This window comes from Equus quagga, chromosome 9 (assembly GCF_021613505.1).
Source record: "Equus quagga isolate Etosha38 chromosome 9, UCLA_HA_Equagga_1.0, whole genome shotgun sequence".
NCBI lineage: Eukaryota > Metazoa > Chordata > Mammalia > Perissodactyla > Equidae > Equus > Equus quagga.
The window spans coordinates 115,019,194-115,032,720 of NC_060275.1; the positions used below are offsets into that span (position 1 = coordinate 115,019,194).

General features: G+C 43.6%; 1 protein-coding gene across 3 annotated transcripts in view; it reads right to left on the reverse strand.

The window, feature by feature from the left end:
• ADCY2 (adenylate cyclase 2) overlaps positions 1–13,527 on the reverse strand; it is a 401,911-nt gene that overhangs the window by 204,411 nt on the left and 183,973 nt on the right. The gene's annotated exons all lie outside the window — the stretch shown is intronic.

The following is a 13,527-nucleotide window of genomic DNA, read 5'->3' on the forward strand; positions in this document are numbered from 1 at the left end:
CCTGGAGAGTCACTAGGCTATTATTTTTTAAGATAAGTCTCCCCACATGAATATGGTGTGCACTACCACTGGAGATACTGATGTTAGGTACTAAGAAGATGACTAACCTTGAATGCTGCCAGAACAAAGAAACAATTCAGGTGGAGAGAAGAGCAGAGAATTTATAAGGGATTGAACAATGGCTAATGCTAATGACGATGCGCTCCCTCCATATGAGGCAGGCTTTGCTATTCAAACCAAAAATGTGAGGTGTGCCTTAATTATTTAAACCAAAGGGAAGACATCCTTCCACTCATTTAGGAGGGCTCCTGCATTGAGGAGGGGTTGGGGGGAGGTGAACAGGGCAGTAAGAGGACTAGAAAATTAACTTGGGGAAAGTTAATCGTCCACTGAGGTCCAGTGGTAGGGTATGGTGAGGCGAGCAATGGAATGACACAATGAGATTAGTGAGAGACAAGCCAAGACCAACCTCAGGTACACACATCTGAACAGACAAATGGAGTTTCAGAGGACTGGCAACAACTGTGAACTGAGACTGGGGCAAGGATGGTAGACAGCATGTACACGGTGTGACTCCAAAGAGCTATTCCAGGGCTGACAGGTTCCCTGTAACTTCTAAAGGATATTTAAAAATGCACTCTTTCAGGATTGTAGAGCTCTGACCTACAGTAGGAGCGCATACATTCCTTTGAAAGCAGATAGCAAACATTCAGCAGTTTCCACGACAAATTGAAAACAGAAACCATCAAGTTCCAGCTAGTTAATAAATTAGCATTCTAAAGTTGTAGGTCATTCTCTTCTTCCTTAGAGCAAGTCAGCATCCCAGGCCTGACAGCGTTTGCATCAGCAAGTCTGATAGTCTGGATTAAGAAGGGGTTACTCTTCAGAGCCTGAAACAATGTCCCAGGTGGAGCCATCCTTAATATAAAAAGTCACATTTAAATAATAATTGACCAAATCTAGATTTAAATGTAAAATTATCTCTTTCATAAATAATAATAATAACGTTTATTAAGTTACATAAATAATTGCATAATATATTAAATTTTGCATCGTTAGTTAACTAAGGCACATAAATTGTTCTTTGCATAATTCGTTTTTTCCAGGTTTCCTTCATCACCTCTGGACACAAGCCCCCAAGAGAACATGGTAGCCAAGGAGGAGAAAACTCTGCATTTTCCCCTGCAATGAGAGCAGGGGCCACCCCAGCACCTCTGATGTTCTCTTTACACTCTATTAACACCAGTCATAAACCTCCCTGGGCGTGCTCAGGAACACAGAGTATCCCTCTAAATAACCCTCCTCCTCAGGTGTAACCGTCACTTCAAAGTGACTGTATTGGTGCTTCTCTCAATGGAGGCGGCCAGAGCACCACATTCAAAACAGCACTCACCAGTGTACCTCAAGGGACAAGCCTGCAGTCTCGCGACGTGTGGAGTTAATTATTGCCTACTAACTCAACGGCTGTTCTTATCAATCCTGGAGTCAGAGGAGATGACAATATTAGGCGGTGTGGTGCGGACTCCTAGGAACCAGGACAGGCTGGGTCACACAAGCACTTCTGAGAGAATGGCAAACCCCGTTGATCAGCTAGTCAAGACCTTTCCCACCCACTTCTCCCCAGGCACCTCCCACTACAGAGGCCGGAAATCTATACATCTGCTTCCCCAGGTTCTTATGTAACTGGAAGTGGAACCACATGCAAGGGAAGTTGTCTTTGGAAAAGAAAGAGTCTCTAAGTCAGCTTTTAATTTCCTAATAAAAAGGAGCAGATACAATTCATGGGAAAGTCCCACTTTCCTGCTCCTTCTACTTGCTTTGAATGTAGATGAAATAGCTGGATCTGCAGCAGCTTCCATATGACTGTGAGTAAAAGCTAATGGACTCCTGGAGACATCAGTCCTGATTTCATTAATCTGCTGGACCAAGGTGAGAAGCCCTCTACCTTTGGATTTTTTTTCATTTGAGGCAAATAACTTCCCATTTGTTTAAGCCTCTATCATCTCGTTTTCTGTTTCATGCAGCCAAATGTAAGGCTGACTCATATGACTGGGATATCCTGACTGAGTCAGCAAACACAGCCTTCCCTGTGCTGCAGCAAAAGCTTCTGCTCCGTGTAGTTTCCTGAGTGTGTCTGGTGTAAAGCAAATGAATAAACTGGGACCACACATAAAAGCTATGTATAGAATGTACCTTAAATAGGCTGGCAAACCAATAAAAGAGGGAATTTCCACCAATCTGAGAAAAACTAACCTCTTTAGGGTACTGTATGGGGCCAACTAAAGGAGACTTCTGGAAGGTAGGCCTCGAGCTAAGTATTAAAAGGTAGGAGTGAGGCTCCTCCAAGCCTGAGGGTCTGCAAGTCGAGAGGAAGCAAATCTGGCCACAATGGGAAGCCATCCTGGAGTGGAGCAGACAGAAGGATCCAGAAAGATCAGTAGAAACGGAATACACTTTCTTTCCTTCTGGGAGCATAACTATAGTTACAGGGGTGGAATAAACTCACAAAATAAAAAATGTCAAAGCAGATTTTGCTCAGGGACCTTTTTTTGATTGTAGTGGGTTGAATGCTGCCCTTTTCCTAAAAAGAAAAAAAAAAAAATTAAATCTTTGCAGATGTAACTAGGTTAAAGATCAGAGATGAGATGATCCTGGATTAGGGTGAGCCCTAAACCAATGACAAGTGTCCTCACAAGAAGAGAAGACACAGAGGAGAGGACCCTGTGAAGAGGGAGGCAGAAATTGGAATGACGCGGCCACAGCCCAGGAACGCTCGGACCTCCCAGAAGCTGGAGAAGGAAAGGAAGGAAGGATATCCCCCTACAGCTCTGGGAGGAAGTGTGGCCCTGCTGACACCTGGATTTTGGCCTTCCGGCCTCCTGATCTGTGAGAGAATAAGCCGCATTGGTTTTAAGTCACTGAGCTGTAGTCATCTGTTAGGGCAGCCCTAGGAAGCTCACACACTGATGCACACCATCTACGTTATTGCTGCGGAGAGAGGAGGGGAACGCGGCAAGGCAAGAGACCTGAAGAAGCAAGGGCCAAAGGAATTCCCCGTCTTCCTTCCCTAAAGTTACCCTCCCCTCATCTTCTCTATGCGTTTGGCGTCACCTCCTGCTACCGGATCACCCAAACTAGCAACAGCACACAATTCCTTGATCTGTACTTTTCCCCACACATCCCACAAATTGCTACGCTCTGACGATCTTATTTGTTGAATTTCTCTTGAATCTGTGTCCTCCCCTCCCCATTCCTGCTGCTTCTGCTCTGTGTCTTAATAGACTCTGGACTCTTGCGACAAACTCTCACTGGCCCCCTGCCCCTGCGCTGTCTCTATTCAATTGCATCTGGCGGCAGCCACTAAAGCGATGCAGGTGAAGGCAAGGTGCCTGCACCGGCCAGCACAGGGGCGTGGATGCTGTGGCAATGGGCACCTCCCAGATCTCCATGGCTCACACATGAAACGTCCATTTCTCCCCCAAGCTGGAAGTCCACCACGCATCCGCAGAAGGTTGGGGACCCAGGCTGACATGGGCTTCATCTCAATGTGGGCGTCCACGATTACTGCAGCAAAGAGAAGACGATGGCGCAGATGCTCCCCCGGGAGATGCCACACATCTCTGCTACCCACTTAACAGATCACCTGAGCCCAAGGGGAAGGGAAGCACAAGCCTATCATGTGCCCATGAGCACACCACTCAAGTCCCCACCACCCACACAGGGCAGCCCTCTGCTTAAACCCTCTGTGGGCAGCTCTCCTCTGCCTACAACTCTGGTCTGCAAACTTCGCAATGCACCAAGAAGACCAAGGATGCACATTTAAAATACAAAATTCCAGAACCCACTTGCAGAAAATTCTGATCAGTTTGGGATGTGGCCCAGGAATTTTCACTTTTAACAGACTGCCAAGGTGATTATGTTGCTGGTAGTCCATTAGCCATAGTTTAGACACACTGGCTTACAAGATGAAGTATAAGCTTCTTAAAATAGCATCAGATGTCCTTAATGTTGGGCCTCAGCCTCTCTCTGGGCTCATTTACACCCATGTGCCCCCTTGGAGCTACCCTGCTCCTTGAGATGAGGCCACTCTGATTCTGGCCCCTAGCCTTTGCTCTCTGTCTCTGCTACTCATCCTCCTTCTCCCTGCTCCTGCTCCCTCCCTTCCCCTTTGGAGTGTGAGCCCTGATCAAGAGGGAAGTGACCCCAGGACTCAGCCCAGGCAGCTCTGAAAGAGGGAGGCTTTTCAGGCCCCATCCCAGGCCTAGCCAGCCTAGGCGGCCTCTCTGCTTCTAACGGTATCTCCTTCACTAGATTGTGCAATTAAGAGCAGGAGTTTTTCCATCACCGAGCACAATGCAAAGCATACAGAAGATGTTCCATAAATGAGGGCTGAACGAGTCAGCGAGAATGAGTGAATGAACAAACGAATAGTCCAGTCCAGCTCCAAGCTTCCTTACATATTTCATTGTTCCCGTCCCACTGTTCCAGAAGGCAGATCAGTCTCAACTTGGGAAGGTTGAGCACAGGAAGCAGCAGGGATCAGGACTGGGACTCCTGATGGTCCATGAGCTCCTCGCCACAGCATTGAAATGTCCTGATTGTGAAGGGGCCTCAGGGGCCACAGCCCAAAGGCAGCGACTTCTCAAAGAGGGCTCTGTGCTGCCGCCGCCATCAGAAGCAGCCTGAGCCTTCGCTTTGATTCCAGCCCCAACTGCTGGCAGGCCCAGCCCGCCCCGGCCCCTGCCTCCTTCTCCCTTGCCTTCAGGTATACACCAGAAATAGCACTTGACAGACGAGGGAGGAACCAGCAAAAGCCTAATATTGTTTCCTTGCCCTTCAGACAGTTAAAAATATGATCAATATAAACAGAGGTTTCTGGGTGTTTGCTCCGGGACAGCTCTACCCTGAGACAAGTCTTCCGGGCTTGGCTCTTATGGGAGCTCACGCAGGGCTCATGTGGCTGCCCCCCACTCGCTGAGTTTTCCTCTACCTCGCTGTCCTGTCTTATGCGAACTTTTTTAAACTTGGCTACACTATGTGTGCGGAGCCCATCTTCATTCCTATTTGAAATAAAGTGAGGACTGATTTAAAAACATAGGGATGACTCCAACTCATTGACTCAGCAGAGGCCACAGCCTCAGGGAGACATCATTTATGACATTAATTCTGTACTAGTTAACAATATCAATAACGACAACAACAGCAATAATAATAACAGCAGCTGCAACACCAGCCGAGGTACACGCAGCACTTACACTGGGCCAGGCACTGCCTCCTGTACAGCCTACTGAATAACACATTTAATCACTTGAACACCCCATTTTAAAGATCAAGATGTGGAGCTAGAGAGGGGAGGCGACACACATAGGGTCCCCTGGGACCCGGGCAGCCTGACTGCAGAGCTCCCCAGCTCAGCCACTGCACGCATCTGCCTCAGATGGGAAATTAGAGTCAACTTTTAGGCAAACATTTTAGATTTGTTGTTGCTGTTCACATGTTCTCAAGTAACTAGAGGACAGTTCCTTTGGTCAGAGTCAGTGAATGGACCTCTCAGGGAACCGCATCACTGTTATCAATACCAACCGTGCTGTGAGGGAGAGGACAGGAAGCCGCCTATAGCTTGAACTGGAGTTCTGTGTGGGCTCAAGTCGGGATGCCCCACATGGGGCAAATCGAACGAAAGGGCATTTGATTATCACGGAAATGTATCCACTGGCAAGGCTGTCATTTTGTGCCTCAGGTTATCCATCTGAGAAACGGACATTTAAAAAGTTACTTTCGGGGCCGGCCCCCTGGCCGAGTGTTCCGTGCTCCGATTCAGCGGCCCAGGGTCTCGCCGGTTTGGATCCTGGGCGCAGACATGGCACCACTCATCAGGCCACGCTAAGGCGGCATCCCACATGCCACAACTAGAGGGACCTACAACTAAAATATACAACTATGTACTGGGGGGATTTGGGGAGAAAAAGCAGGAAGAAAAAAACAGATTGGCAACTGTTGTTAGCTCAGGTGCCAATCTTTAAAAGAAAAAACATTACTTTCTACTTTCTTGCAAAAGGAACTAAGAGATACAGCTTACTAACCAAGGAAGGATGGAAGGGAAAGAAAATACATAAATCCCTCAATACAGTAATGTATGACTGCAGAAAAACACCTACTGAGAATTTTCTGGAGATGTATATATAGAGATAGACAGATAGATGGATATAATTTCCTCACATGAGGAAGGCACATGGATGCCCAAAGAGGGCTCTCAAGCCGGACAGTGCCATCGACATAGGGTTCACCCCTTCACCCAACCCAGCCCGCAGGAGAGGGACTTCTGGAGCAGGAGCAGGGCTGGGCCCTTACAGAGGCATCCGCTGGGGAGACCTCCAGAGGGAGTGCAGTCCCCAGGCTCAGAACACAGAGAAAAGATTATTTTTAAAATATCACCAGATAAAATTTCCAGCATGTCTATATAATTAGCTTGTATTTTAAAATGAAGTTGTTTGTGACTTAGACACACTGAGAGCTCAGGAGATGTCAAACACTTGCACTTTTGTTGTTGAACATGAGAGAGGAATTTTTATCTCCAACAAGAAGATATGTGAGAGAAAAGAGAATAACAGATTGCTCTTTCCTTGAGGGTTCACACCATTTTTCACAAAGCCAGGAACTGAAAACACGTCATGTAGGTTTGGAAAAAGCAGACTTAAGTGCTTCCAAATATTTCTGAGGCTTAGGAGATGAACATAAATAAAGAGTTACGGGAAATGGCTCCTTAAAATATTAATATAATAAATGCTTGAAAATTAGCAATGACAATGGTCACTAAGGAATGTGCTATTTAATTAAAAAAGTAAAAGCTCTTATTGACCACTCTTTCACGGTGACAGTGTAGTTTTTAATCCGCTCCTACCTTCTTTCCAGGAGCTGGCACGGGGCGCGGGCAGGTGTGTGGGTGCCTGTGGCAGGGTGCTCATCACAAGGGGACAAGTATAATCAGATAATGAAGGGAACCACTACCCCCTTGTAAACCACTTTGCCTTGAAGGACAGAGAAAACAGATTAAACGGGAGTGGAAAAAGGCAAACCACTTTAGACTGATATACCAATGTCTCAAATAATTGGCTTAGGGCGGCCGTCCGGGCAGGAGCAGACAGCATTTAGCAGCTCTGAGTTTCTCCATAGAAACTGGCCTTGAGGCTCCATTCTTCCTCAGACATGATCTTTCCTCCTCCTGTGAAATAAGGCTCATGATGTTGATTGAAAAGGGCAAAGGGGCTCCCTCTTTTTATAAGAACTTCGAATTGTTCTCTTTAATAATTTTAAATAGTGTCTTTGGGGTGAATGCTTCCCGAATATAGGAAATTCTACACTTTCGGTGAAGTTTTGGTCATTGGGTCATTTATTCTTCAAACATTTTACTGAAGAAGACACAGACAAACGCTCTCCTGCAGATATATGTTCTGGCTGGGGACAAGGACTACAGATGCCTAAACTCATTAATTAAGCCAATAATTAATTACAGACTGCAGAGTGCAAAGAAGGAAAGTCCTGAGCACACCCAAGAGCTCCTGGCTGTTTACATGGAAAGGCTGGCACTGAAGCAAAATACTGATAATCGTTATAAAAACTAGATAGGCTCCGGAGCTCCTCCAGGCACCCGTCCACCCAACGTGCCCTAGACCCTGGGGTCCTACCTGCCGCCTCTGGCTCTCTCATTCTCCACGTCTGACTGGATGGGATGCCTAGACCGCTCAACCTCCAGCATGTATCCCACAATGGCCACCTCACAACACTTCGATCGTTAACGCTCAGGTCCAAGCCACTGTCTCCTCTCACCTCTGCAGTGGCCTCTAAACCAATCTCCCTGCTCTGCCCCCGTATCCACCTGTCTCCTCTCAGCAGAGCAGCCACTAACTCTGAAAGTCAGACCATGTCACTCATTAACTCAGGATGCTCTGGTGGCTTCTCAAATCAACTCAGAGCGAAAGTCGGTGCCCTTAACTTTGCTTCCCCAGCCATCCACGTTGCGCCCGCCCCACCTCTTCAATCCCATCACTTGCCATGCTCCGCTCCTGCACTCTGGCTTCCTTGCTGTCCTTTGTACCTACAACTCTTAACCCAGACGTCCAGCTCTTTCAGATCTCAGCTCAAACGGCACTTTATCAATGATGCCTTCTGTGACCAGCTTTTCCCAAATAACCACACCTACCTCCCCCTGCACTGTGGAGCCTCTTTTTCTGCTGTATTTGCCACAGTTGCCATGCTCTGCTATATTATACTTTTTGACATGTTTGCCTATTGTCTCATCTTCCTCCAGTTAGAATGCAAATGACTTGAGGGCCGAGTTTTTATCATTTGTGTCCACTGCGTTCCCCCAGCTTCTAGGAAAAGTACCTGAGCGTATTTAGTTAATCCATGCTGAGGGATATTTTGAATGGATGGATATCTGTTTGGGTCAGTATTCCATGACAAGAAGAACAATTCCACTCTCTTTTTGAGTGAGTTTTAAGAGCTTTTGATTATTTTTTTTTACGCCTCATCCTTTCTCCCACCTCCACTCCATACTCGTTGATGACACAGAGTCCTGGGAAGCAAGGGAGAAGTGAACATGCTCATCAGGTTTACAGAGAAAGACGCAAGTCCACGCCCTAGGCTGACCCACGCTTCTCTGTGTGCAGGAGGCTGATCCTGGCCAAGTCAAGCCAACAACTGACTTTATCAAAAACCCTTCAAGAAAAGTTTACTTACTTGAGTGACAATTCCTGCTCATGAGCTAGTTTCACATGTTATACTGAAATAATTTCCGTTGAGCTCATGCGATAAACTTCTTTGGGCTGAATACTTAAGTGCTCAATATTGGAAAATTTTACCCATGAAAAGTAACTTTTAGCACTACTCCAAAAATGCTTGGGAGAGCCTGATGGGAAGAGCATTATCTGAAGAATTTTTGTCACAGTATTTTATTGGGAGAAATAACTCTTATATTGGCACTTTTGTACAAAAACGTCAACCTTCTGGATGGACCTAATACCTCTGAATGAGTGTTTTGGACACTCAAGCACACGTTTCACTGATGCACCTCACAGTTTTTAATGCACATTTGGCATCTTCTTCAGAGTGATACAAATCAGGAAGTCCTCCACTGAGAGCAGGCATGGCAGGTTTCTGGAAGCCAGGATGCTCTTTACCCATCTGTCCCAGAGCCTCTCCCTGCCTTGAGGTTCCCAGGCCAGCAGCGCCTCTTCGTCTTGGCACCCCTTCTGGAGTGATCAGATCCACGGCCCATGCAATTCAGTTACAACCCTATGCCCTCCTGGACCTCTGGTCAGCTCTGCAAATGGTTAACCTGGCCGTGACAAACGCAGATGATTCCCACACGTTATGAAAAGAGAGGCTTGACTCTCACACTATGTAGACATTGCTGATAAAATCAACCCTCTTTTGTGTATGAATAACAAGCCTTTGGTTTTATGAGTAACAGGCAGAGTCCAGATGAATGCTGCCCTAGGATGCAGTAAATGAGTGTGGATGCTTAATTCCCATGAGGTCGCTGATGCTCTGGGGGCTGCTGCTGGTCCCCAAACCTACCTCGAATGAATCCCAATCAACCTGCACTTGATCTCCCAGACACAAAAGGCCTGGTGCCAAATAATGTCTAACTATGAAATGTGAGCAAGTAACAAAAAACCTCAAGCTATGCATTCTATCTTACATAACATAGTAAATCATAAATTATCAGGAGGAATTCTCTTTTCCACCAAGTTCACTTTTCTAAAGGAAATAAGTTATATTTTGCTACTATTTTATAGAGATATCTTTGCTGGGAGGTGTGTTTAGTGTTCTAGATAATTAAAGCAGCATTTTCTCAAGACTGCCTGGTCCCAGATGAAGCCCAGAATTTTTTTTCAAATTTACTTTATTCCAAAACTTCCCTACTTCAGGATGTTCCTCTGTCTTGTATTTCTTGTGGGAATCTCTACTCAGCATAGCGACCTGCTGGTTTCTTTGAAATTCCAACTCTGACTTCACAGAATGTTATAAAACAAGTAAGAAAGTTCTCCCTACTATTTCACTTATTTTATAGCTTTTCGGAAGTTCTCAAGATTTTACTTTTTTTTTTTAAATTACCGTCATTTTTTTTTCCAGTTCCAGGAAAAGGTGAACATCAGGTTGGAAGTGCATGCTATCCACACATTACTGTGGAGAAGGACAGACAGCGCAGGGACTCTAAGTTTTCTCATCGGGAGCACACTCTCCTTCCCCACTTCTCCAGATTTCCTTTTCTGTCTTTCAATAAAATTATGCTTTGTTTTCATATAGGTGCTGAAACATTCTATTTGATCCTATTGTTCAATTAGTTTACCAATTATTAAGAACAAATAGTTTTTTACTATAGAATATTATTATTTTTATCCAAAGATATCAACTTCCATTTGGAAGAAAACATTTCTAGAGTCTTTTCTCATAAATATTGAAAAATGATTTCCAGATGGACTACATTTGAATTAACAAAATTATACTAAAAAATATTTAGGAGACTCTTTATAAAATATTGGGAATAGAGCAAGCCCTTCTAAACAAGACCAAAACGCAGTGGCCATAAAGGAGGAAGGCCATGTCTGACTACCGAGGATTTTAAATCGGATAGTAAAAGTCACTGTGAGCAAATGGTAGGCTTGGGTAAACAGACTTGAACACATATTAAAAATAAAATAGTTTAATAATCTTGTTATAAATATAACTTTTACAAAATGAAAAGAAAAAAGACAAATAACTCTGTAGAGAAAAGAATTCAAAAAGCTACTTCAAAGACAAGAAAATCCAAATGGTCAGTAAAAATGAGCATCTTCAAACCTAAAAAGATAATCATTCCAAAATTTACCTCCTATTATAATTTCGAAGATGGTAATGAAACCATGATAAAACTGAATTCTCTTTGAAATTAAAAAAGGACCATAGATTTAAATAATAACCACTTTTTTTTCAGTTGGAATGCTGTCTTACTGATGAAAAAACTGAAATAGAGTTTACAGTAAGAAATCTAATAAAATAAGAGTATTGAATATATAATGTTGAGATAAATTCATAACCATCTTTTTAAATACCCAGAAGCAAAAACACACTGAACTCTTTTCCACATATTAAACAGAACAACATTTATACTCTGTCTACACCGTAATATTCACTACCTTTGGCAGTATTACTGAGCTATACCCTGGCCCTGTCAAATCATTTTGTATAGTATTTCGCCTTTTCTGATGATGAAAAGCAGGCAACACTTTCTTAAACTATTAAACTCTCTTCAGAGAGAAAAATCTTGCTTCCTTTATGTGGTTCCAAATGAACAAGTTATTTTTTTCCCAAATGCAAACAAACACAAAAATCCCAATTTTTAAAATATGCCTTTGGATAAAGAGAACATATGGATTCTAGAATGACTTACAGGACTATACAACTATTTTTAAAAACAGAATTTTAAAAAAGATAGCCCAAGTTTAAATACAATCTAATCTTGCAGCAGTACGTATGTCTTCAATTTACACTGTTCTCTGGTACATCTGTCAAGAACAGCTTCTATCATTTTCTGGGTAAAGGAAATTAAATGGCAGAAGTAAAAGATTTCCAATATCAATTTATAATCTCTACTATATCATCTTTCGCAAGTGCCCAAATTTAGCTTCCTTATACCTCTTGTTACATCATTACCCCTTTTGTCCTCTGTACTTACTTGAAGTACAGTGACTCCTAAAATGACTTATTTCCTTTTATCTCATTTCCAACAGCCCCTGTGGGCTTTGATTTTGATTTCAGTAGATGGAGCCTGAATACTCACTTGGACAGGGCACCCAGAGGAGCCAGGCCTATCAGTGTCAGCCACACAATCTACAAGCCAACTGTGGCTGGTGCCCATCCCTTCAGGCGAGGAGGGAGCAGTTGTGTGACCAAGGGGCCATTTGGGATCAGTCGTGAAAGGACCCATTTGCCCTTGCTTGGCCTGTGCTTTACCTCATTTGGTGGTTTTAACATATCCGGGGGAGAAAGCCTTCGATGGTGCTTCCTCCAGGTGAGAGTGACAAGAAGTGGGGAGCACCCAAGGGTGCTGCAACGAATGTCACCCCATGAAAACTCATGACGGTTCCCTGGAGGAAGAACATGGGAACCCTTCTCAGATGCTGGAGCTTCTGGAGGACAGCTCAGAAGGAACACCAAGGAAAACAAGGCCAACAGAGTCCCTTCTAGGCTTAGAAAGGCGTTCCTCACTACAACACCAGATATTCACTTCTGTTTTCCTTAATTTTAATGATTTCATTTTTCACATTTATCTCTTCGACTGGAATTTATTTTGGTGGTTGTTGGATGGTGAAGGTCTGACATGATTTTTTCCCTCAGTTACGTAGTCAATTTCTCTATTTACTGAATAGCCTTTATTTTCTTCATTGGCTGCTGATGCCTCTTTTATAACATCTTAATTCTATGTGTCTTAGTATCTGTTTCTTTGCTCTTTTTTCTATTCCAGGGGTTCGCAAACTATGACCCACAGGCCAAGTCAGGTCTACAGCTTGTTTTTGTAGAGGTTCTGAGCTAAAAATGATTTTTACATTTTTAAGTGATTGGGAAGAAAAACTAAGCAGTATCGTATATTTCATGACACAAGAAAATTAATACATTTCAAATTTCAGTGTTCATTCAGTGTGCATCAATAAAGTTTTATTGGCACACAGCATGCTCATTTGTTTCCACATCATCTATCGCCACGTTTGTGCTATAACAGAGATGGATAGTTCCGCTCACATAGCCAAAAGAAGTATTTTCTAGCCCTTTACAGAAAAAGGTTGCCGATGACGGTAATATTTACTAGGTATTATTTCTTGTTTATTTTTCCAAATAAAATAATTATTTAATCAAATTACTGTTATGAGCTGAATGTTTGTGTCCTCCCTCAATTCATATGATGATGCCCTAAGCCCCAGTGTGCTGTTATTTGGAGATGGAGCCTTTGGGAGTGAATTAGGATTAGACAAGGTCAAGAAGGCTGAGTCCTGGTCTGAGTCTTACAAGAAGAGATGCCAGAGAGCTTGCTCTCTCTCTCCCCCAGCAGGCAGGAAAAGGCCGCGTGATGCCACAGGGAGAAGGACCAGCCCCTGACCAGGCTGGCAGCCTGATCACAGACTTCTAGCCTCCAGAACCACGAGAACATAAATTTCTGTCATTTAAGCCACACAGTTTACAGTACTTTGTTATGGTAGCTGAGTAGACTAATAGAATTACCAAAAAAGGTCCACTGGGATGCTAATTGAGTGCATTAATATTATAAATGAATTTGGTAAGGATTGACCTGGTTATAATATTTACCATTTTCACCCAATAACATGGTATCCCTAACTCACCATTTATTTGGATTTTTATATCTCTCAGGAAAGAATTTTAGTTTTTTCATACATTTCCTATTTTTCTTATCAATTTATTCAGAAAAATCGCACATTTTTAAATATTTCCAATACAATCCTTTCTTCTATTACATTTTTCTGAGTATTG